The sequence below is a fragment of the Oncorhynchus nerka genome, linkage group LG6, assembly GCF_034236695.1.
Source record: "Oncorhynchus nerka isolate Pitt River linkage group LG6, Oner_Uvic_2.0, whole genome shotgun sequence".
NCBI classification, from domain to species: domain Eukaryota; kingdom Metazoa; phylum Chordata; class Actinopteri; order Salmoniformes; family Salmonidae; genus Oncorhynchus; species Oncorhynchus nerka.
In genome coordinates this window covers 30046154-30071405 of record NC_088401.1, presented here as the reverse complement: position 1 = coordinate 30071405, position 25252 = coordinate 30046154, and the positions used below count along the sequence as shown (strand labels likewise).

General features: G+C 39.4%; 1 long non-coding RNA gene across 1 annotated transcript; it reads left to right on the top strand.

Annotated features, from left to right (window-relative positions):
- The first annotated feature begins 4394 nt into the window (after positions 1 to 4394).
- Positions 4395 to 5469, top strand: LOC115131104 (uncharacterized). The gene is made up of 2 exons (XR_003863887.2): positions 4395 to 4520; positions 5053 to 5469. It is a non-coding gene; the product is annotated as an uncharacterized LOC115131104 (long non-coding RNA).
- The last annotated feature ends 19783 nt before the right edge of the window (positions 5470 to 25252 follow it).

Here is a 25252-nt window from a genome sequence, read left to right as displayed (position 1 = left end):
TGTTGATATTGCTACATCTATTTCTGGGTAGTTTCTATAGCATAAGGGTAGATTATATTGATGTTTCTGCCTACACCCAAGAGTAATACTTGGTTGCACAGACTTTGGCCAATATATCTGCTGACAAATGCTTCTTGTAGCTGTCAATGAGTTTGCTGCACCTTTCTACTGGAAGTTTGGCCCGCTGTTTTCAGATCTCGGCATAGGTTTTCAATGGGATTCATATATGGACTCGACACTGGCCACTCCAGAACAGTCCAGCATTTCTTGGAAAATTCCTGAGTACTTTTTGATATGTGTTTGGGGTCGTTTTCCATCTGTAAGAACCACAACCTTCAACAGAGACCCACCCAGTAGGGCATGTGTGAATGTTCTTGGGGCCTAACCTACCCCAAAAGTTTGAATACAATGGGAAACCCGTAGTAGGCTGTGAGGTAGTTTTGTGCCTGCAGGAACATTAATGTATGCTCTTTTACCCAATATCATGATAAGGTTTGGTCATATCGATATTGGTACCCACCACCAGTGAACATTGTTTTATGTGTCTCATTCCAAAACAACTTAGAAATGTTAACTTCAGATGCATGGGCTACTTCCATTTTCTCTTTGCCTTTGAAAGAATAATGTTCTACTTTTGAGATCAAGGAGGAAGCAATAGAGCCTAGTCTATTTTGTGATAATAGAGAACATTTAGTTAACACCATTTAGTGGTGAAATGTGTTTTACATGCTGCTTTGTTTGAGCATTAGTCTAATAGCTTATTTCAATTGAAAAGAGTCGAAGTAGACCTATCTGGACTAAATTTAATTTGAAATAATATCTATGTAAAAATGGTCAGCTAGGCTGAGCTTCTTGTTCGGCAGCTCAGCATCCTATTCGCATACGTGGAGTGTGTCTGAAAGTGAGCGTTGCGAAATAAGTGGGAGGATCCACATAAGTGGGTTATGGAAACCTAATAGCTATTTGAGCAGGTTGGTTGACAGGCAAGACCGTTTTACGCGGAAGCTTGCTGTTTCTAGTAGTATTTTTAGCTAAGCCCAACCCTTTCCCTAATCTTAACCTAATTCTCCTAACATTCTAGGTTAGTTATCCTAACCTGCCTGGTGAATTATCCTTACCAGTTTAGCTCAAATGCTACACGGAAGCAATAAGCAGTCATGCAAAATTGTCTTGAGTGGCATCCAATCTGCCCAATTAGCTGGTATGTTTCCATATACCCACTAATGTTGATCTTTCAATTTATTTCGCAAAGCCCACTTTCAGACACACCACATATGCAGTTACGGATTGCTATGCACGATCCTTGGGAAGTCCCTACCCTAAACCTTAGCCTTGCCCATAACTCTTACCATCCCTAACCCTTACCATTTTAAATGTACTCATACTTGTCCTATACTTGTTCATGCGCTCGTCAGAACTAGGAACCTCAGTTTAAAATAACGCAAGTTATTTGCGTAGAGTTTCCTATTGGCTAATTATGATACTTCCCAAGTGGGAAACTCTGGATCATCTTTCTACAACGATTTAGCAGTCGGATATTTCAGAGCTTCCTAGTTGCCACTAGCACATAGACGCGGCTCTATTTACAAGACCCGAACTTTCCTTTCGTTCTTATTGGTCAAGGTCACGCCAGTCAGTATTATGTCAGCACTCAATATTCCCGGGACGTCAGTGATTGTAGGATTCCATCACGAGCAGGGCAGATGTCAGAAACGTGCTTTTAGTGGTGATGGACATTCGGGGTCTTTTAGCTGAGCCGCACCATTTGGCTCCTTCACGTAAAAGAGTAGCATAATTTTGCTCCCAAACGGCTCTTCATTCAAAAACTTGAATATCGACCTAGAACCATAAAAAAAAATCGAATATTTAATGTAAAAGCCCAAAGGGTAGGCTACCTTTATGTCAGATCGTGATATGCACGTTTAAATAGTTATTAGATCGCCTCCAAAAAAAAATATTCACTACTTATTAAAAGTGAGCATGGACCAGAGTGATGTGCTCTCCCCACTATTTATGGTATCTGCAGTGAGGATTTACCATCTTCAGAGAATGATTTTGTAACTTATTTGCAGATAATGGTTGTTTGAAGCTCAAACTGCAGTAAGCCTACTAGGCTAGCAGTGTGTAAATCAGGGAGTCAAACGAACGAACGTCTCTCACCGATATGATTCGGTGCCCAACGTTCACCAAAAGGAGCCGTTCAAAAAGACCAGTTTGTTCGCGGACGACCAATCAATAGCTTTCAGCAGAGGTCCTACAAAATTTTTACATGAAAATAAGACCGTGAAGTGAAGAGTTTTTAGATAGAGGTCAATGAGAGTCGAATTTGGTCAACAAAAAAATGTAATTGCTCATTTGCTATGTGAGGCTTATTTGATCAAATGTTAAGAATGCACTAGTATACACAAACAAATATATATAAACGCAACATGTAAAGTGTTGGTTTCATGAGCTGAAATAAAATAAATAAAATATTCCAGAAATGTTCCATACGCACAAAAAAAGTATCAAATTTTGTTCACAAATTTGTTTACATCCTTGTTAGTGAGCATTTCTCCTTTGCCAAGATAATCCATCCACCTGACAGGTGTGGCATATCACGAAGCTGATTAAACAGCATGATCATTTGCATTTCGGTAACTTAAAAAAAAAACGTTATATCGGAGTTGTGCCTGTTGTTTCCAAGCGTATCTGACCTCTCATTGGCTAGAATCCCCCCTGTCTTGCCTCCTCTCGCTTGCCTTCCATCTTTGAGGACATTTATTTCCGTTTTTAGAGCTGTCACTCAACATTCTCTTCAATATAATAGATAGTCTTTGCTTTCAGTCAAAAACCTGCTTTCACCACAATGACTGTATATGAACGGACAAAGCCATCGATCACGTGACACCATTCATTCCTACGTGAAGAGCATTGATGACAATTTAAGTCGGTTAAGATGGCATGGAGACATAACATGCGCAGTTTGAGCTACTCCAGGAAGTGAAGTTGCAGGCTAGCTCAATGCTTCCCCCTTTCATTGACTACATGTACATGCACACCAATATCCGTTATTATTCGGGATACGCAAGTATTCTGTTTATGATTTGACGCATATAAACATCATATCCCGTTTACAATAACCTGATTAAGCTTGTATCCTGCGTATGTGAAACCAGGATAATATGCCTGGGATATGCATATCTTATATGGGATATTGTGGCATGTAAACATCTTTTCTTGTTTACTGTTCTTTTTTGCGACCTCCACGCGCTCAGTTGCACATATCATATGTGTTGTGCAGATTTATTTTGCAGATACTCCATACTGAACCACATAACATATTGGGTACTTTCACTCCTAATTTAGACACGTTTCTACTTATAATTTCCAACATTTGGTAGGCCATATTATAATTTTGCACATTTGGTAGGCCATTTGTCAACTATAGTTAAATACATGCAACTACTCTTCTGTCATAAATCGTTGACCTAGAAGACTAAATAAAGTAGTGCTCACCAGAATGATGTCTTACATCGATAGTTAACACTGGTAAAGTTGTCTGTTTCATTTAGAGACCGGGATAAAATGCAATAGCTCCAAAACAGTGGAAAGATTGGTCATGTGCAAAATGTCCAATGTCATCAGTTTGACCAGTGTTAAGGAAATTAAAAGCTGAGAAAATGATTAAGCACGTTTATAAGACTTCAGTTCATATTGGGCGCATATTTTATGTGCTTGAACTAGTCAGCTTGCATAACAGTGTCAAAGATAACACGTTACACACGCCTTCGCATTTTCTCAAGAGATGCTGAAAGAAAGAAATCATATTTCTCCACTCCTGTTCCTGAGACAAAATGAACATTTGTTGTATCATTTTACTCCAAGAAATGTATAATTCTGCAGGAGTTCATATTAAATTACATGTGAGAGGTTATAGGCCTACAGTGAGTGTCCATATTTCAGTTACTATTCCATTTAACCCATATGAACTTCAATCAGGAATATTCTGTTTATTCACGGATACAGGGATACTCCTGAATGGGATATCAAAGGTGCATGTAAACAGCTTATTCGGGATAAGACCTTAAGTAGGATACAGCGGCCAACTCTCACGCATTGTTCGTGAAACACACGCATCCAGTTCTCACGCTCACACACCACACCTCTTATATCTCACGCATCTAAATGCACTGATTTTATTTGACTGATTAATTCAGTGTATATTCAGTGCTTTAACTTTTCATATGTTCAAATCGTTTTGAAATCGGAGCATCTGCACCTAGGGGCGGAGCCAGAGGTGTGTCCGGGGTGGCACTGGACACTCCTGACATCTGATTGGCCACCCCAACATTTTATTCGCTACTGGCAGTTTGATGCTGATTGCCATCTCATTTCACCTCTAGTTGAAAGAAGCATTGACGTTCGGCGGCGCATTTTTTCAAATCGAGGAAGAGAGAATATTGGTTGGTTGCGAGATACAGAAGAATAAGAACATTTCTACAGCTCCACGAGCTCTTTTCGCGGTTGGCAAAAGCATGGTATTTGAAGTACATTTTAAGTTTTAGCATCGGGTTTAGATTTCCTGAAAACTTTTACGAAAGTTGAGTTGCTATGTAAGTTAACGTTAGACCTTTGGTGCCATTAACAGACAGTTAATCATATAAGAGAGATCGGTTACCAATTTAGCCTAACATTGTTTACATCTGTGCTAGTAATACACGCATATACAGTGCAGTGTCGTAAGTTACAGTATACGAATGTTTAGCTAATATGGGGTAACTAGTAGGCTACAGCTGTCAGTGTTCAGCAATTTGATGAGGCTAGTCCAGTCAGTGTGGTCAGACTTCACAAGGACCCAGTCTACCACTACCAGGTCAGAGCATCTACCAAGCAGTCAGTCACATGCCCAGTTCAGAATTTAAGTTTAGCTTCAGCTTGTAATGGATGATTTTGTTAGATTAAGCCTCACTTTAAAATGTTGGTTGTGGTTCATGTGTGTTCTTGTTGATGGCTGTGGCATTTTTATTGTGATTATACACTAATGGTTCTTGTGTTATTTTAATGTAATAGATGTATCAAGGGATGACACAGAGACCTCTGGCTCTGAGCAAGACAGTGAGCCAGAGCTGCCTGGAGATGTCATCGAGCACCAGATACGCTGTTCCAAAATGACCCAACTTTAAACTACACATTTTAGTTAGCAGCTGTTAGTATCTAATCTTGTGGATCCCTTAATTATACATTTCCATAGAAAGATGACACATTATTTAACGTGTATTTCAGATATTTCAAGATCCAGAGAAGAAGATCCTGTACAGCTGTGTTTAAAAACATTTCCCAGAACTCAGCTTGGTACTAGGAACAGGCCTTTCAACAGCTCCTGGTATAAGGACAATTCATGGCTTGAATATTCTGTAAATCAAGATTTGACTTATTGTTTCTCCCGTAGACATTTTTCTCTGCTCAATACACATGAATCTGCCTTCACATCACAGTCAGGTTTTTGTAACTGGAAAAAAAGGGGCTGTTTAAAGATTCTGGGTTTAAGCTCCATTTGAAGGCAGAGCATCATATCAATGCTATGTATGCTTGGAATCAGCAATAACAGGGCTATTGACAGCAACTCATCAATGTTAGATGTCATAAATGAGGACCGGAAAAGAAAGTGGAGAAAAACTGAACTTACATTAAAACTATTGCAGATGTGCTCCTATTAACTGCCACTCAAAATATGGCACAGAGTTCATCGAGAGTCTAATGACTCTCACAACAAGGGACATTTTTTGACAGTCTTAGAAGAAATAGCAAAGCATGACACTCAGAGAAAAGGATGAATGCATGTGGCAATGCCAAGTACACAAGCCACGAAATCCAGAACAAAGTTCTTGAGGGCTTAGCTGAGATGGTACAAAGTGAAGTAATAAGAGAATTAAAAGAAAGTGAAGTTTTTAGTGTAATTGCAGATGAAACCAAAGATTTAAAGAAAAAATAACAAATGTCTTTAGTTGTGATGTACTATTACAAATGGGGCCATCCACAAAAGCTTGTTCCACTTTCAGTCAGCTGAAAGCTTAGATGCAGCAGGTCTCACAAAAATGATAATTGATTGGCTTGAAAAACATGTTCTGGACTACAGAAATAATCTTGTGGGGCAAGGCTACGATGGTGCATCCGTCATGAGCGGAAAGTAGTCTGGTGTGTCTGCACGGATTAAAAACAGTGCAAGATTAGCATTTTATGTGCACTGTAATGCGCATTGTTTGAATTTGGTTCTTGTGGATGCTGTAAAATCAGTGCCTGAGGCAGTTAAAGCTTCTGCAGGAGAGAAAAAAAGTTCTAGCTTTGTATCTGGCTTGTACGTTCATCTCAAGTGGCTTGCAGTTCAGAAAGAGCTGTATCCACAGCAGCAGTCCCTCTGGTCAGGATTAAAACCTGCACTGTGTACTAGCTAGTATACTGACATTCTAAAATGATACATCCAAGGGGTATCATGTCACACAGATCTAATTTGGTCTTGATTAGGCCAATTCCAAAACGTTTCTTTGCTATTAGTTAACATAATATATTTTAGCATAAATATGATACTGTAAGTTTAATATCGATGGGCGACAAAAAGTCAATTTCTTGATACCTGGTATGTCAAATTGCAGTGTTTTTTATCTTCTTGGTGCTTGAGCTTTATTTTCTGAAAATATTTTGGATGTTCAACACTTATAGACCCAGATTATATATTAATGAAAACAGAGTGACCCAAGTCTCTCCAGTGTGACGACAGTACTGTGTGTGCAAGAGAGAGAAAGAAATTGAGCTGCAGTTCCGAGGTAGACATTGACTATTCACAGTATGTTAAAGAATTCTAGTGAAGTAACCCTTTTGGACCACACTATCTGCCACATTGAAGAACTAATCAGAAATCATAGGATTCATTCATGCTCCTTAGATGCAAGGTTAGGTCTAGTTATGTTAAGGGATCAAGGTGATTGGATGGGCATTTTAAAGAAAAGCCCATCTAGATTTGAATGGAGAGAGAACGTTCTCCTCTAAACTTGTAAAAAAGAGCAGCAAGGTAGCGCTCTTTTATGTACAATGTCAACACGATTATGTAGCTGTTACTCCCGTCCCTTTTGACAGCTTGTACTAAAGGTGATTTAATCCACACTTGCATTAGTCCCCTTGTTTGGTAATTGACATTTAGGCTGTGACAAGGAGAAGGCAGCAGACAGACCTACACTATGTTTTAGCAGGGAAGGTAGGATGACCTGATTCTAGAGGGGAAATAAATAGAAAAATAATTTGGTTAGGGTGTAGGGTCGTCTTGTCTTCACAACATTTTATTATCTATCTATTACCTGATCATTGGAACAATTCTCATTCTTAACATTGGGATAAAATCATATCAAATCAAATGTTATTGGTCACATACAGTACACATGGTTAGCAGATGTTATTGCGAGTGTAGCGAAATGCGTTTGCTTCTAGTCCCGACAGTGCAGCAATATCTAACATGTAATCTAACAATTATAGGGTACTTGTCAGCAAGAACACTATTATTCCCCACACTTATTTTATTGTTCGGCTTCTTCACAATTTTGACAGTGTAATCACATATTTGAAATCTGATATGCCTACTTGTGTCTTTCAAAATGAATGATATGAGGCTATGTATTTTTGCAGTCATTCACGGACAGAATTTGAATAAGTCATACCAATAAGCATTGGATATTAAAAATGTTCCAGGCCTCACATATCATTTTTTAAATTTTAGTATTGTGCACATAGTAGGCAGAGATCATATTCTGTCTATGCAGAGTAAGATGATGAAAAGGATCTTCAACTAGTAGGCATAAATACCACCTGTTTATTTTTCTTGAAGGTTGGGTGATTTTGATTAATGAATTTTTATAACAAGGACATTTTCAAACACCCAGCACTTGGGAAATATAGATCAGGATTTGCCAACCCTCCTATGGAGCAAGCAGGGTCTTCTTCCATCGCTATTTTAAAGAGATAGTTCAAGCAAATTACAAAATGGGTGATTAAAAAAAACATCTTTTTTTTAATCACCCACCACCCTACACTGAACAAGTTATTTGAAGCAAACGTGCCTGTACACTGCTCTTTTGCACTGTGCAAAATGTAGTCATGCAGAAACGAGAGCCCAAATGTGTGGCTGTTTTATGACAATCAGGTAATATTTCACAGATGTCATTGTTTTCAATGAGAGCATGACGGTAAATGCAGTTGAGGCATGGCGGTGAATGCCGTCAGCCACAATGGAAGACAGGACTTGCCACCAGAGTCAAATATTTTAACTTTGCCATCTGCAACAACAACAAAAATAGTTATTGTTTATTGCCCTCATGATAAATAGGCTAAGACTTTTGGGGATTACATCGATTATATTTAGTTACATTTAACTGGTTAAATTAATCATGAGGTCTACATATAGCCTAATCATAAGAGTTGCCTTCGTTCTTCAATATAATCATTCAGAAGGTTAAAACGCATGCAGCGGGGGAGGTTTGATAATGCTGTGGCTTTGTTTTGCTGCCTCTGGTAGCAAGGCATCATGAAATCAGCAGATGCAAGGCATCATGAAATCAGCAGATTATCAAGGTGTTTGAGTCCAATGTGCAACCCAGTGTCCAAAACTAGGTCTCTGTCACACACACACACAAAAATAAATCACCCAGGAATGATTTAACAAGAAATGTTAGACTGTTCTGGAGTGGCCAGCATTGAGTCCAGATCTGAATGCCATCAAAAACTGAGATATCTAAAAACACCAGTTGGTAGAAGGTACCCCTCAAACATTGCAGAATTGGAGTGGTTTGTAGTTTAAGATTGGGCCAAACCTCCAGTAGAAAGTGCATCAATAGGTGCACACAATAATGTGTGGAGACCAACATTTTTTTTTTCAATTTGAACTTGTTTTGGAAGAAATAGGGAATTATTGAAGTGTATCAGGAATGGTCCACCAAAGGACATTCAGCCAATTTGACACAACTGTGGGAAGCATGAGTCAACATGGGCCATCATCCCTATTGAACGCTTTTGTCACCTCGTAGTCCATTCCCCGATGAATTGAGGCTGTTGAGGGCAAAAGGGGTTGCAACTCAAAATTTAGGAAGGTGTTTAATGTGTTGTCCACTCAGTGCATTTACCCAGTGAAGGTAAAGAAGCATGAGGGTTCTATCCATACCCCAGGGTGTAATGGGGATTTCAGAAAGCAACAGCTAACAAACGCTAACCCAGTCAAATCAAACACAAAAGTGTTCCAGCTGTTTTGTATTGACATGTATATCCATATTAATGATGCTGCTGCATGATTTTACCTGGTCAGAAAAAATGGCTAGTTGACGTCTGACATGTTAGCTCTCTATGGCAGGGCAAAGATCAAATTCAGATTTAGCAACATTGTTGCCTAGGTCTGAGTGGAAAACAGTAAGGTTCATACAAACCTGTGCTGTTGCAAACTAAATGCTAGCAAGAGGAAATCACGTGTTTAATAAATGCATGCACTCTTAAAACTGCCATTCCAGCATGACAATGCAAGAGGATGGTGGTTGAACCAACTAGCAAGTAGCCTACAAATAAGCACGTTATTTTTCAATGTATTAAGGTAAGCACATCATCTTTTTTTTATTCAAATATATGAAACCAAAGTCATATGATTAACTGCAGGTTAGATAATTAAAGTTTAAACAAATTTGAGCACCTTTGTAAGCTAGCTAGCAAAACAGAAAAAGCTATGGTACTTTAATTTGACACTTTATAAGCTAGCCAGCTAACGCTTTCAAATTAACATTGTTTTGTGTTATATGCCAAATAGAGCTACAGACCCAGCCTGACAGCTAATTGTTACTTTCATTTCAGTATTTCAGTGTGGAGTCAATTGAGGAGACTATGTTCCATGAAGCTTGTTGCTGACTGAGAGGAGGCATGTATAAATGATTTATTATACATTATGTATGAGAAGTCTTAGTGATTCAATAGCCAGTAAATCATTACATGACTTGTAACAGACTATACAGTTGAAGTCGGAGGTTTACATACATCGTAGCCAAATACATTTAAACTCATTTTTTCACAATTCCTGACATTTAACCCTAGTCGAAATCCCCTGTCTTTGGTCAGTTAGGATCACCACTTTATTTTAAGAATGTGAAATGTCAGAATAATAGTAGAGAGGATGATTTATTTCAGCTTTTATTTCTTTCATCACCTTCCCAGTGGGTGAGGTTTACATACATTGCCTTTAAAATTGTTTAACTTGGGTCAAATGTTTCAGGTAGCCTTCCACAAGCTTCCCACAATAAGTTGGGTGAATTTTGTCCCATTCCTCCTTACAGAGCTGGTGTAACTGAGTCAGGTTTGTAGGCCTCCTTGCTCCGCACATGCTTTTTCAGCTCTGCCCACACATTTTCTATAGGATAGAGGTTAGGGCTTTGTGATGGCCACTCCAATACCTTGACTTTGTTGTCCTTAAATATATCCACATAATTTTCCTACCTCATGATGCCATCAATTTTGTGAAGTGTACCAGTCCCTCCTGCAGCAAAGCACCCCCACAACATGATACTGCCACCCCTGTGCTTCATGGTTGGGATGCTGTTCTTCGGCTTGTAAGCCTCCCCTTTTTCCTCCAAACATAACGATGGTCATTATGGCCAAACAGTTCTATTTTTGTTTCTTTAGACCAGAGGACATTTCTCCAAAAAGTACAATCTTTGTCCCCATGTGCAGTTGCAAACCGTAGTCTGTCTTTTTTTATGGCGGTTTTGGAGCAGTGGCTTCTTCCTTGCTGAGCAGCCTTTCAGGTTATGTCGATATAGGACTCGTTTTTACTGTGGATGTACTGTATTACATTCACACATATTACACACACACATAAATACACACACATGTTACACACGTGTACAGTCGTGGCCAAAAGTTGAGAATGACACAAATATTAACTTTCACAAAGTTTGCTGCTTCAGTGTCTTTAGATATTTTTGTCAGATGTTACTATGGAATACTGAAGTACAATTCCAATCATTTCATAAGTGTCAAAGGCTTTTGACAATTACATGAAGTTGATGCAGTCAATATTTGCAGTGTTGACCCTTCTTTTTCAAGACCTCTGCAATCCGCAAAAAAAGGCATTGTTCATCAAGAAACTGTTCCTGGGTGGTTGGGAGAAGTTGCTCTCGGAGGATGTGTTAGAACTATTGTTTATTCATGGTTGTGTTCTTAGGCAAAATTGTGAGTGAGCCCACTCCCTTGGCTGAGAAGCAACCCCACACATGAATGCTCTCAGGATGCTTTACTGTTGGCATGACACAGGACTGATGGTAGCGCTCACCTTGTCTTCTCCGGACAAGCTTTTTTTCCCAGATGCCCCTAACAATCGGGAAGGGGATATATCAGAGAAAATGATCTTACCCCAGTTCTCAACAGTCCAACCTTTAGCAGAATATCAGTCTGTCCCTGATGTTTTTCCTGGAGAGAAGTGGCTTCCTTGCTGCCCTTCTTGACACCAGGCCATCCTCCAAAAGTCTTCGCCTGAGCAAGCTCTGTACTGGTGGTGCCCCGATCCCGCAGCTGAATCAACTTTAGGAGACGGTCCTGACGCTTGCTGGACTTTCTTGGGCGCCCTGAATCCTTCTTCACAACAATTGAACCTCTCTCCTTGAAGTTCTTGATGATCCGATAAATGGTTGATTTAGATGCAATCTTACTGGCAGCAATATCCTTGCCTGTTTGCCCTTTTTGTGCAAAGCAATGATGACGGCACGTGTTTCCTTGCAGGAAACCATAATTGACAGAGGGAAGAAAAATGATTCCAAGCACCACCCTCCTTTTGAAGCTTCCAGTCTGTTATTCAAACTCAATCAGCATGACAGAGTGATCTCCAGCCTTGTCCTCGTCAACACTCATACCTGTGTTAACGAGAGAATCACTGACATGATGTCAGCTGGTCCTTTTGTGGTAGGGCTGAAATGAAGTGGAAATGTTTTTGGGAGACTTTGCAATTAATTGCAATTCATCTGATCACTCTTCATAACATAACGGAGTATATGCAAATTGCCATCATACAAACAGAGGCAGCAGACTTTGTGAAAATGTATATTTGTGTCATTCTCAAAACTTTTGGCCACGACTGTATGTGTTCACATGTATATTCTGTATTATGTATGTATTTCTTAGTACAGCCTTAACGGCTCTCACCGTCACAGTCCAGTGGTTGTGTTCATTGTACATCATTGGATCTATCTGAAATTTTTTTAAAAGAGCAAGGATACATTTGCTGGAGTTTAACATCTGTCAAACATAACATATAATATATGATATTATGAGAATAATCCAACCAACCTTAAATTTTGATTTCTTGCCCCTCCAAATGCCGGTCATTTCAAAGGTGTTAATGTAGAAAGCTTGCTCGGTTGACTGCCTATTAAAATTCCACACCAGATGGAACATGATGGTCTGACAGAAAAAAGAAAGACAGTGAAGGTCAATCTGTTACTTGGAAAAACTATTTAAAGTTTTCCTTATAAATACGCAGATGAATCACACACATACACTGTTTACATATACTCTATGTGCAACACAAGTCTTACCACACTTTCCAGCTCCATATTTGGACCAGTTCTGTGGAGATCCCGATAAAAGATTTTATATGAGCCGATTTTAGACAACAGCACATATACATATTTTCCTCCCCAAGCCTCTGCAACACCTTGAAAAATGTACCTGCAAGTGTACTGAGATATATAAGATGGATCAACCTGGGAAGATTACATACATACATACATTTGTTTATATCAGTAGCAGCTGCTGCTGGTGGTGTGGTGGTTCTGGAGGCTGCTGAATTTATTTTATGAGGGATCCGACGAGTCTCCTCTATATGAGGCCTCAGGTGATCCATGCTTATTTAGAGAAGATAACCCCCTTGTCATCTTCCAAGTCCGCACTTTTCCCTTCGAGACCTCAAATCATATATGGGCCTAGATAGTTGGGATCTAGTTTGCCCCCTTTCCTCTGCACTCATGTTAACTTTATTTTTCGCCCAGAGTACAATATTTTTTATTTATTATTGTTACTATCATTTTATTATTACTACTGTACCTACATTCTTAAACTAAAACAGAAAGTCTAAAAACAATGTAGGAAAAGCCATGAGGGAAAAGCACGATGGGATGGGGGATTGATGGCTGGGTAGAGAGAACAGTAGAGTAGAGGGCTCTGAAAACTATTATTGCTGAAATAACCACTTCCTTTTGTGACTAGAGTCTAATACTTCCTGTGGCACACATCAGAGGGCACGAAATCCTCCCCCCTTTTAATTTCCTTAATTTTGTGGCTAGAGTCAAATCATTTCTGTGGCCCACATCAGAGTCAAATACTTTCTATGGAACACACTTCACATCAGGATAGGCAACCAAAATTAATTTTTAATAGACTAATACACTTGAAACAAATAGCGAAACCGAAAACTGCAGACATTACTAGTGCCTTCCTGCGATCAAACCATCATATAAAATAAAATGAAACGCAGCTTAATGTGATCAGAAATCTCAACTAGCAAGCAAGTCGCAGAAAAGAAGAATTGAGTGCGTGCGCATTCACGTGAAGGGGGGCACAACACCGGTTTGGAATAATATACAGCTGTACCAAAGGCAATCAGTGTTATTCCACTTCATAAATTAACTAAGCTTCTTTTCATTTAAAAGTTTCAATTCTCTCGTTAGAACATTCTGTAAAGCTTTCTTCCGCTAGAACGAATGATATGCATCTTCTTTCTAGTGATTTATAGATAGGGCAGGTGCCTAGAGAATCAATCACAAAGCAAGCAATGACAGGGAAACGGCTGTTTTGTCAGTCTGATGTCTGTCCCGCCTCTCCGTAGTGTTATTTTTCCGCCTCTCCGTAGTGTTATTTTCCCGCCTCTCCGTAGTGTTATTTTTGTGCGCTGTGGTTGTGCGCACAAAGGGAGAGCATGACGCTTCTACTTCTTTGTCTCTTGTGAGTGAATTTACATGTATGTCTTGGGCTAATTTGTGTTCAGAGATTTAACAATGTACAACATACTTGTGTATTCATATGCCAAATAAAGACAGGGCCTCAACTTATGCATGTATCATCACTGTCATTTCTCAAACTGGGGTTTAAAATACTTATGGGCAGTATTACTTGTTTATCAGTAGCTTGTGTGCACTTTTGTAGTTATTATTGTAATGATATGCACAACATAAACATGCTGTTACACGTTGCCTCCATAGGTGTCAGCATTAGCTTTAGTTTACCACAAGTTATGTAAACATCCACTTTATTCATGTACCTCTGGGAGGTATTCACTAGAACAAAACAGCAGGAAACGGGCTGAAACTGGGAGGGGATTTATTGAACATTTATTTAACTTGTCCAATAAGAAACATTGTTTTTTGTTGTAAAACATATCCCGGTTGGAAAACATTTTGCTACTTATCACGTTTTATAAATTATTGGAGACAGGCGCAGGAATACATAATAGGGAGTTTTAATACTCCACCCAAAATTACAATATGCCATGCAGGCACGGGGACAAAGCTCAAAACAAACACGTATACAAAAACACAAGGATGTAACCCAAACAAAAGAGCGAGGTTAAACCTCTAATAAATACATGGGACAAAACCCATAATAACAAGACACGGGACGAGACAAGACCCGTAGTAACGAGTACGCAATACACGCAGCATGAAAGCCGACACAACAAAGCACAGGCACTCACAAGACCAACGAACATGGGAACAATAACAAGAAATGGTGAACAGAGGGCACATATATACAATTACTAATCAATATATTTCACAGTGGTTTAGATGGTACAATGATTCTCTACACTATACTTGCTTGTTTTGTCACATGACATTCTAATTGTTCACATAATTTCAGTTTAACAACCAGGAAATGGTGGAGCAATTTCTGCACAGTGCGTCTTTAAAGTTGACATATGTACTTTAACATTTTGGGAGACCTCACCAAATTCACACAGAAATATGTCTTATAGACCTGTCATTCTCATTGAATGCAAGTATAAGAACAGATCTACTGTTCCACTTCTGTGTGCTTTTCTATGCTTCCCATTCAAAAGTTAAGTTTTTGCACCATTTACCTTCGGTTTGGTACACCAGCTACAAACAGCTGAAAATACAATATTTTGGTTATGGAAAATATATTTCACAGAATTTAAGATGGTACAATGAGTCTCTACACTAGATTTGCTTGTTTTGTCACAAAAACAGAAATTAGGCGAACTATTAGAATTTTAGCAACCAGGAAATGGCAGAGCGATTTCTGCATAGTGCATCTTTAACATGGTGAACGTAAATCTGTAACACTCAAATTAGTGTCATATGTTACGTTTGATATGGTTGTATAAGACAGAAGGGTACTTATTAAGGGAAACAATGAAAGTAGGGTGGCTGGTCAGGCTGGATGGGCAGGCGTATAACACGAATATCTCGCAACCCAAAGTGTTTGACTCTCATCATGGACAACTTTAGCTAATTAGTAACTTTGCAACTCCTTAGCATGTTAGCTAACCATTCCCCTCACCCTAACCCTTTAACCAAACTCTTACCTTAACCCATAGCCTAGCTAACATTTGCCAACTGGTGTTAGCCACCTAGCTACCTTGCTAACATTAGCCACAACAAGTTAGAATTCGTAATACAGTATATTATATACAGTACCAGTCAAACGTTTGGACACACCTACTCCTTCAAAGGATTTTCTTTATTTAAAAAAACTATTTTCTACATTGTAGAAAATAATAATAGTGAAGACATCAATATGAAATAATACATGGAATCATGAAGTAAACAAAAAGTTGTTAAACAAATCAAAATACTTTAGAATATAGATTCTTCAAAGTAGCCACCCTTTGCCTTGATGACAGCTTTGCACACTCTTGACATTCTCTCAACCAGCATCACCTAGAATGCTTTTCCAACTGTCATGAAGGAGTTCCCACACATGCTGAATACTTGTTGGCTGCTTTTCCTTCACTCTGCGGTCCAACTTATCCCAAACCATCTCAATTGGGTTGAGGTCAGGTGATTGTGGAGGCCAGGTCATCTGATGCAGGACTTTATAACTCTCCTTCTTGGTGTGTTGGGTCATTGTTCTGCCTGTGATCATTATTATTTGACTATGCTGGTCATTTATGAACATTTGAACAGCTTGGCCATGTTCTGTTATAATCTCCACCCGGCACAGCCAGAAGAGGACTGCCCCCCCCCCCCACCCTGGCGTGGCAGGGTAGCCTAGTGTTAAGAGTATTGGACTAGTAACCAGAAGGTTGCAAGTTCAAACCCCAGAGATGACAAGGTACAAATCTGTCATTCTTCCCCTGAACAGGCAGTTAACACACTGTTCCTAGGCTGTCATTGAAAATAAGAATTTGTTCTTAACTGAGTTAAATAAAGGTAAAATAAAAATAGCCTGGTTTCTTCCTAGGTTTTGGCCTTTCTAGGGAGTTTTTCCTAACCACCGTGCTTCTACACCTGCATTGCTTGCTGTTTGGGGTTTTAGGCTGGGTTTCTGTACAACACTTTGAGATATCAGCTGATGTACAAAGGGCTATATAAATACATTTGATTTGATTGTCCTGTTGAAAAACAAATGATATTCCCACTAAGCGTAAACCAGATGGGATGGTGTTTCACTGCAGTTATTATATCATAAAAACAGATTCTAATGATGTTCTCTCATTGGGGCTGATACTACTTATGAACTCAAACTGTCATAATTGTTTTACCTTGTTACAGTGACTGATTTGTACGTACTATTATTATTTCTGCCATTTATGCAGTTATTGCCATTGCCAACCATCACCCTGAGAGTTATGCATGTACGGTATCTACAAACATAATTATCAAAACCATGTCCAAATTATTGAGACCGGTCGGGTCATTTTCTCAATTGAACCCCTATTCACATACTAGGGAACTGTCAAAACAAACAGTCCTGCCTGTATTTCTTCCTTCTTCTCCTCTCTCTTCCTTCCTCTGGTTCCTGTCATGGGCGTCAGAGTGCAAAGCATCACATTAAGAAATATTCAAATGTTGTCGATTGCTATTCAGACAGGCATTAGAAGCTGACTAATCTAATATGCCTCAGACGCTATCACTCTCACAGTCACTCATCCAGCCAGCAGAGATAATTCAAACCACACAGGCCAGCGGGGTTAGAGAAACCTGCCCCACGCAACATAATGTCTCCTCAAAATAATGGAGCTTCAAATGGCAACCGCAGCACCCGTGGAATTATATTTAGATTGAGAGAGAGAGAGACAGAAAAGAAAAGCATACATTTCAGGCTTATTTCACACTGTATTGCAGAAATAAATAGTCTTCACGCACCCTCGTATTTTATCCATCCCACTAGAATATGCATTCATCACCCAATATGGGCTAGTAATGAACATGATATTATCTCCTATTGGTCAGAGCTGCTGCTCAGCGTAATGGCAGCCAGTCTCAAATTAATACAGCATGGATGATGGATGGGGGTGGCTAGAGCTTCACTTGGATTGGCAGCTTCATATTTCTCAATAAAGGAGTTTGGATGGGATTCAAACGGAGTACATAATAGTGTGTGGAGGAGAATGGGAAATGGTACTGAAGTAAGATGCCTTGAATTAGGATGTTCAAGACAGAAAGGAATAGTGATAAAGAGGAATCTTTTGTCACATTATACCCTGGTGATCAGTAAGTTGTTGAATTCTCTCTCTCTCTCTCTCTCTCTCTCTCTCTCTCTCAGAAGTTGAAGAATAGGATTATCAGAAAGAGGGTGATAAACATGCTAAAAGGTTAAAGCAACACTTATTGATGTAGTAGCATTATCAGCCACAGTGTGGCGCCCAAAGACCAACAAGGCAGGGGGAATAGAATCAATTTGCTACCAAACTCAAAGGCATGCCTATCAATCCGGCTAGACTACATGCCTGGAATTTGTTCTGCTTTCTCAGTACAGAAACTCAGCCATGTTCATGCATTAAAAAGTATATTCATGTTCTTAAAGTTCCACTCATCTTCTACCAGGAATATGAGGTACATAAAAACAGGTAGGAAAGAGTGGGGTAAGTTAAGCAATTTTTTTTTACATTCACATCACTCCATCAAGGGAAATATAGAATTCTTTCTAACAAATATATCTACATATATTTCAGGATGTTGGGTATCCCTCAAAATAATCAGAATAAATGTAAACATTACAGTATGGAAAACATAACTCTTGGCACAACTTACCCTGGGTATGAGGCACAGTGCCTTGCAAAAGTACTCCTTGGCATCTTTCCTATTTTGTTGAATTACAACCTGTAATTTAAATGGATTTTTATTTGGATTTCATGTAATGGACATACACAAAATAGTAAAAATTGATGAAGTGAAATAAAAAAATATTACTTGTTTAAAATATAAAAAAACAGAAAAGTGGTGCGTGCATATGTATTCACCCCCTTTGCTGTGAAGCTCCTAAATAAGATCTGGTGCCACCAATTACCTTCAGAAGTAACATAATTAGTTAAATAAAGTCCACCTGTGTGCAATCTAAGTGTCACATGATCTGTCACATGATCTCAGTATTTATACACCTGTTCTGAAAGGCCCCAGAGTCTGCAACACCACTAAGCAAGGGGCACCACCAAGCAAGCATGAATACCAAGGAGCTCTCCAAACAGATCAGGGACAAAGTTGTGGAGAAGTACAGATCAGTGTTGGTTATAAAAAAATATCAGAAACTTTGAACATCCCACGGAGCACCATTAAATCCATTATTAAAAAATGGAAAGAATATGGCACCGCAACAAACCTGCCAAGAGACGAGGCAACAAAGAGATCAAAGTTAACCCTGAAGGAGCTGCAAAGCTCCACAGCTGAGATTGGAGTATCTGTCCATAGGACCACTTTAAGCCGTACACGCCACAGAGCTGGGCTTTACGGAAGAGTGGCCAGAAAAAAGCCATTGCTTAAAGAAAAAAATATGCAAACACATTTGGTGTTCGCCAAAGGGCATGTGGGAGACTCCCCAAACATATGGAAGAAGGTACTCTGGTCAGATGAGACTAAAATGTAGCTTTTTGGCCATCAAGGAAAATGCTATGTCTGGCACAAACCCAACACCGCTCATCACCCCGAGACACCATCGACAGGGACTGGGAAACTGGTCAGAATTTAAGGGATGATGAATGGCGCTAAATACAGGGAAATTCTTGAGGGAAACCTGTTTGTCTTCCAGAGATTTGAGACTGGGACACCTTCCAGCAGGACAATGACCCTAAGCATACTGCTAAAGCAACACTCGAGTGGTTTAAGCGGAAACATTTAAATGTCTTGGAACGGCCTAATCAAAGCCCAAACCTCAATCCAATTGAGAATCTATGGGCTGACTTAAAGATTGCTGTATACCAGCGAACCCATCCAACTTGGAGATGGATCAGTTTTTCCTTGAAGAATGGGCAAAAGTCTCAGTGGCTAGATGTGCCAAGATTATAGACACATACCCTAAAAGATGTGCAGCTGTAATTGCTGCAAAATGTTGCTCGACAAAGTATTGACTTTGGGGGGGGGGGGGGGAATAGTTATGCTCACTCAAGTTATTTCTTGTTTGTTTCACAATAAAACTATATTTGGTGGTAGGCATATTGTGTAATTCCAGGTTGTAAGGCATCATAATAGGAAAAATGGCAATGGGGGTGAATACTTTCGCAAGCCACTGTACATTGAGCCGCCTACACATTTCTGTTCTGAATTAAATATTACCACTACCGTTTTCAAACCATGTCTATCTTGATTTCCCACTCACAATTCAACACTTTCACAATCACTTTTTTTTTTGTATTTTAACAATTTTAAGCACCTTTTAACACAGGCTTAACACCAAACAAACGCTTTGTACTTAATTTTTTTTTTTTACGTAGGCCAGGCCCTGTTGTTACCTCATATCCCAGCGATAATGCCTTGCATTACATCTGGAAAGAACACTTTCAGTTTACTCAACTTGCCATTGGTTCAACCATTGGCTCAACCATTGGCTCATCTTACCCCAAGGCAAACATTTGGATTATATTAGCTCACACAGCTACAAGTATGCACTTTCATGCTAGGTTTAGGACCTCATATTGAAGGTTATAGAGACCCCAACTGATGCATAGAACAATCTTTAGATCATCTACTTTGGTTTAGATACAAGCATCATCAAACCTCTAACTCAATAGATTCATTTGACTTGGTGAAAATCTGTTTTGGGACATACATTTGCTTACCACTTTTTTCCATGTGGTTACTTCCTTCACAGACTCCATGAAATGATGGCCTCTTTCTAAATATTTGGTGAAATTATACATTTTGTGTATGTTTTCCTAGAAACAAGAGTGGCTCAATTTACCCCACTATCCCTTACAGTCCATGAATAATGCTGTCACACAGGTAGGCCCAGGAGAGATGACACACTTAAGAGGACTTTAGAGAACTCACATGCAGTACACTCAGTGGGCGGGACCGTGTCACGGGACTGTGTCTGTTTGAGGTGTGTGCTCTCTCTTTAAAGCCACACTCTGTAAGATGTGAATACCATCAAAGTTACAGACATAAACAAGAACATCTCATGACATTATCACGTGCAAAAAATAGCTTGTAGTGCTCAAGGAATGACATTCAAGGACAGCTCTGTTCACCAAAAAATGTGTCCACTGATAAACTTTACGGTAAAAATGAAACATGCGAGTGGTGATATTAAGTGTTTGAGATGGAGTGTTAAGTGAAGTATGGTTGATGTGACCTTTTGTGGATCTGCGGTGTTACTTCAATATGTGAGTCAGCATTCAAGGCCAGTGACTCAGCAACAACTAATGGCTTAGCCACAAATGGTTTGGTTGTGTGCTCATGCTCACCTACTTGTGCTTCGAGGGGTGCTTTAGGTGACCATTTTTGGATGATCTTTTGTTTAGTTTTTTTTTTTCTTTCAGAGCACTTTTCTTATGAGATTCTGTTAAAATAGGTAGTGTACAGCAATTCCACAGTATATAAGCAGAAATAATACCTACATGGGTTGATTGACTATTTGATCATTTAACACAAAGCCCCACATCAATACACCACATATGTAAATTACATCAGACTGTTTGCTTAGCAAGTACTGCTTTCCCATGATCCAGCTCATACCAAGGCTCAAACTCAGGACCTATGCCTATCAAACACATTTGATCGCCCTCCTGAAGCGTTTCAACCCATTGCACTACCATTCTTTAATGGTGCATTGGGTGACACTTCAGGCTGAAGGGAGAGTTTCACAGATCGCCATCTACTACACATAGTCATGGTAATAGTAGAAAACACGAGTCATTAGCTTTGTAACCTAAAAGGTTCCATGGTTCTTTGAGATGTGTATAGGCTGTGGGCTCTACCCCGGTCACTCCCTAGCCCATGGCTCTCCAACCCTGTTCCTGGAGAGCTACCGTCCTGTAAGTAATTAGCTGGTGGATAACCTGAATCAGATTAGTTACAACGGGTTGGATTGAAAACCTATAAGAGGGTAGATGTCCAGGAACAGGGTTGGAGAGCCCTGCACTAGCCACACTCATGGTCCAGTGCATTTGGAAAGTATTCAGACCCCTTGACCTTTTCAAGGGGACAAATAAAATAAAATGTTATTTGTCACATGCGCCGAATACAACAAGTGTAGACTTTACCGTAAAATGCTTACTTACAAGCCATTAACCAACAGTGCAGTTCAAGAAGAAGAAAATATTTACCAAGTAGACTAAAATAAAAACTAAGAATAAAAGTAACACAATAAGAATAACAATAAGGAGGCTATATACAGGGTGCACCGGTACCGATTCAGTGTGCGGGGGTACAGGCTAAAAATCAAATTGAATCCATTTTAGAATAAGGCTGTAACGTAACAAAATGTGGAAAAAGTCAAGGGGTCTGAATACTATCCGAATGCACTGTATGTCCCAATTACTTTTCCTTTCTCCCTAAGTGTGCACTTGTTCACTTCCCTTTATGGATTTGAAAGGACATGACTCATATATGCAACCTCCCTCTAGCCCATGCCAACACCAATCCAATGCTTTTATAGAGATTGAACAGGATCTTGGGCACTTACAAATTTGTAACATCGTGTACAATTTTGAAATGCAGGATTTTTTATATTTCTATTTTATTCTTTCAGGATGTAACATCATACGAAAGGGAGGATGATTGCTTCTAACAACCTAAGGCCTACTTATATATTTGGGGATTTTCTTCTGTGAACTAATTCCTTTGGATTATTACACAGACTAACAACTGAACAGGTCAGAATCTCAGTTTAATGAGCTCTCAGGTACAACCGGTCAATGATGACGGCATGAATAAGGAGCAGGGCATGGCATACCTATCAATCCTGATGGGACAACTTTTTCATTTCAGGTGTCCATGTCAGGCCCTTAAAGGTCTGTCTGTTCTGCTATAAAGGGCCACTCTGTTTAAAGGTCATGCAGCGCTGGTGTCTGCCCCCAAGTTGGACACACACACACACACACACACACACACACACACACACACACACCTCTACTAGCCTTAACCATGAAGACTGACCATGGTCATCCAATCTATTACATCATGTACTCTTAGAAGTCTTGATCAAATGCAGTGTCCAGGGACCTGTTCCTGGAGTCCTGGACCTGTTCCTGGAGTTCCTGGACCTGTTCCTGGAGTTCCTAGAGTCTCTAGTATGTTCTCAAACAACTTTGTGAAAACACACGTCTTGATCTAGAGCCTCTGTGAGCATCAACCCTGTCTTCAGCCTTGTACTGTAGATGTGGTAAACTACGGTTGTAAAATTCTGGTAACTTTCCTAAAATTCCCAGATTCTCTAGGAATCCAGGTTGGAAGATTTCTGGAATCAGGATCGAATAAGCAAGACATACAGAATATTCCAACCAGTATTTCTGGAAAACCTGGGAATTTTGGGAAAGCTACTGGAATTTTTTTTTTAATTAAAAACTCCTGGCCTTTTGAACTAGGGCACATTTTGATCGAACTTACACCGCCCAAAAAAACTGCACTGCTGACCTTATTTGACCTGATAAAACTCCCACTCAGCACGTCTGCAGTCTTCACACAGCACCCACTCCATTGTGCCAATGTTGGCATTGGAGAGCAGAGCTGTTTGTGTTCTACAATGCAGCCCGGGGAGAATTGTAATGAGTGTCCCTGGAAGAGAGCTTTGCTTGTTGGGCTATCAGCTGATCCTTCGTGTCACACTCTCCCAGTCAGTTTTAGAGTGGACAGATATTCTGTGTGCTGTTTACTGCATAATGTAACGCTAAGGGCTCTATTCTCGGCTGGCGCTAAGGCGGTCGGAAGTGTCAAAAACACGTTAGTCGGCATGTAAAAACTGGTGCGCTGACATTTTCCACCCTATAAATATATGTTTTGGCTTGTGAGACCGCTTTGAAATAAATCTTAGTCACCAAAGCTTTATTAAAATATCAAGTTTGGGAGCAGCAAAACAGTGAGCGGACATCCCCTTTTTATGTATGTATGTATGTATGTATGTATGTATGTATGTATGTATGTATGTATGTATGTATGTATGTATGTATGTATGTATGTATGTATTGTAGGCTACATTATTTTATCCAGCTCCCGTTATTATTTTGGATGTGCACCAAACCCCCTCCATGTACATGTGTCCATATGCCCATCATTAAGTTATTTTTCTGTAACAATTGTTTGTTTTCCATTTCAATCTATTAAAAACCAAGCCCTCAATAGGCTACCCTTACCCTTGCCCTTATCATGACTTTGCCGTCATGCTTTTTCATGATTCACAATTCACATCGGCCTTCCTGCATATGAATTTCGCTTGTATGCATCCCCATTTCCAAAGAGTGTCTCTCACCCGGTTACCAAAGAGAAGCTCCTCCAAACTTATTTCAAGTCCCAATACCGTCATTTTTAAGTACCTTAAGTACCTTATTGTGATTGTTTTCAATTAAAATGGTCAAAAATGAACAAAAATAGCTTCTTAGCAAAAAACTATTTCTCAAGGAAGGATTTTTCTAGGACTGTATGGGAGTGGTCTGAGTGGGGAGGGGAAACTGAAAACTAGCTGTTATTGGGCCTTTAAATTATTCAGTCCTATAATGCCATATCAACAGTGGATAGGCCTATATCTTGCTCATTGAGAAGTGATTCAGACATACAATACATTTTACTCGAGCCTAGTATTTTTTATTTCAGTGGGAAGTGGGATGCTTTAAAGGCCCAGTGCAGTCAAAACTGTGATTTCCTATATTTTATATATATTTCCACATTATGAGGTTGGAATAATACTGTGAAATTGTGAAAATTATGATAATGCCCTTTTAGTGTAAGAGCTGTTTGAAAAGACTGCCTGAAATGTCAGCCTGTTGTGGTGGGATGGAGTTTTGGCCTGCCTGTTGACATCACCAGGCGGTAAATTAGTTAATAGCCCATAACAGCTAGTTTTCCCCTTGCCACTCAGACAACTCCCAAACAGTCCTAGCAACATTCTTGCTTGAGAAATTGCTCTTTACTAAGAAGCTATTTTTGTTAATTTTTTAAATATTTGAATTAAACTATCACTGTAAGATACTAAATTGTTACCCAGAAATGATCTGATATTGAGATAAAATTGGCTGCATTGGACCGTTAAGACATACATATGCCTATATTCGTTGAAGACAATTAAAACAATGTTGACTGCCAACGCTCCAAAGGTTGATTGGCCAGTAAGTGGACAAGCCCTCGTCACACCTACAACTTAGTTATTCATCAAACCCCAGCCCTTTCACGCCACCGCTAGCTTTTGCGCCCATAATTCTTGCTGTGAAAATAGCAGAAATATTTCTGACACATCCTGGAATTATAGCACTACCACCAGCGCTAAGATTTACTATTGCGTTAGGTTTGTTAAAATAGAGCCCTAATGGGAATAACTTTAACCTCAGCCGTCCTGGGTGGCTTGTAAAGACCAGTCAGTTGAAAGATACACCACAAGAGAACATGTTGAGAACATGTTGTGAAAAGTAGATATAAAAAATACTGTAAAAACAAAAAGCAGAAAAAATGAGGAAATAAGCTTGAAGGGTTTTGCAAAACAAGAGCAGCTATTGGAGTATGATTATGTTGTGATATGGATACTGTTGACAGCTTTAATGTGATCTTAGTTACTACTTACAATTAATATGTCAAATTGAGTATATGGTGTGGGTTGTAGC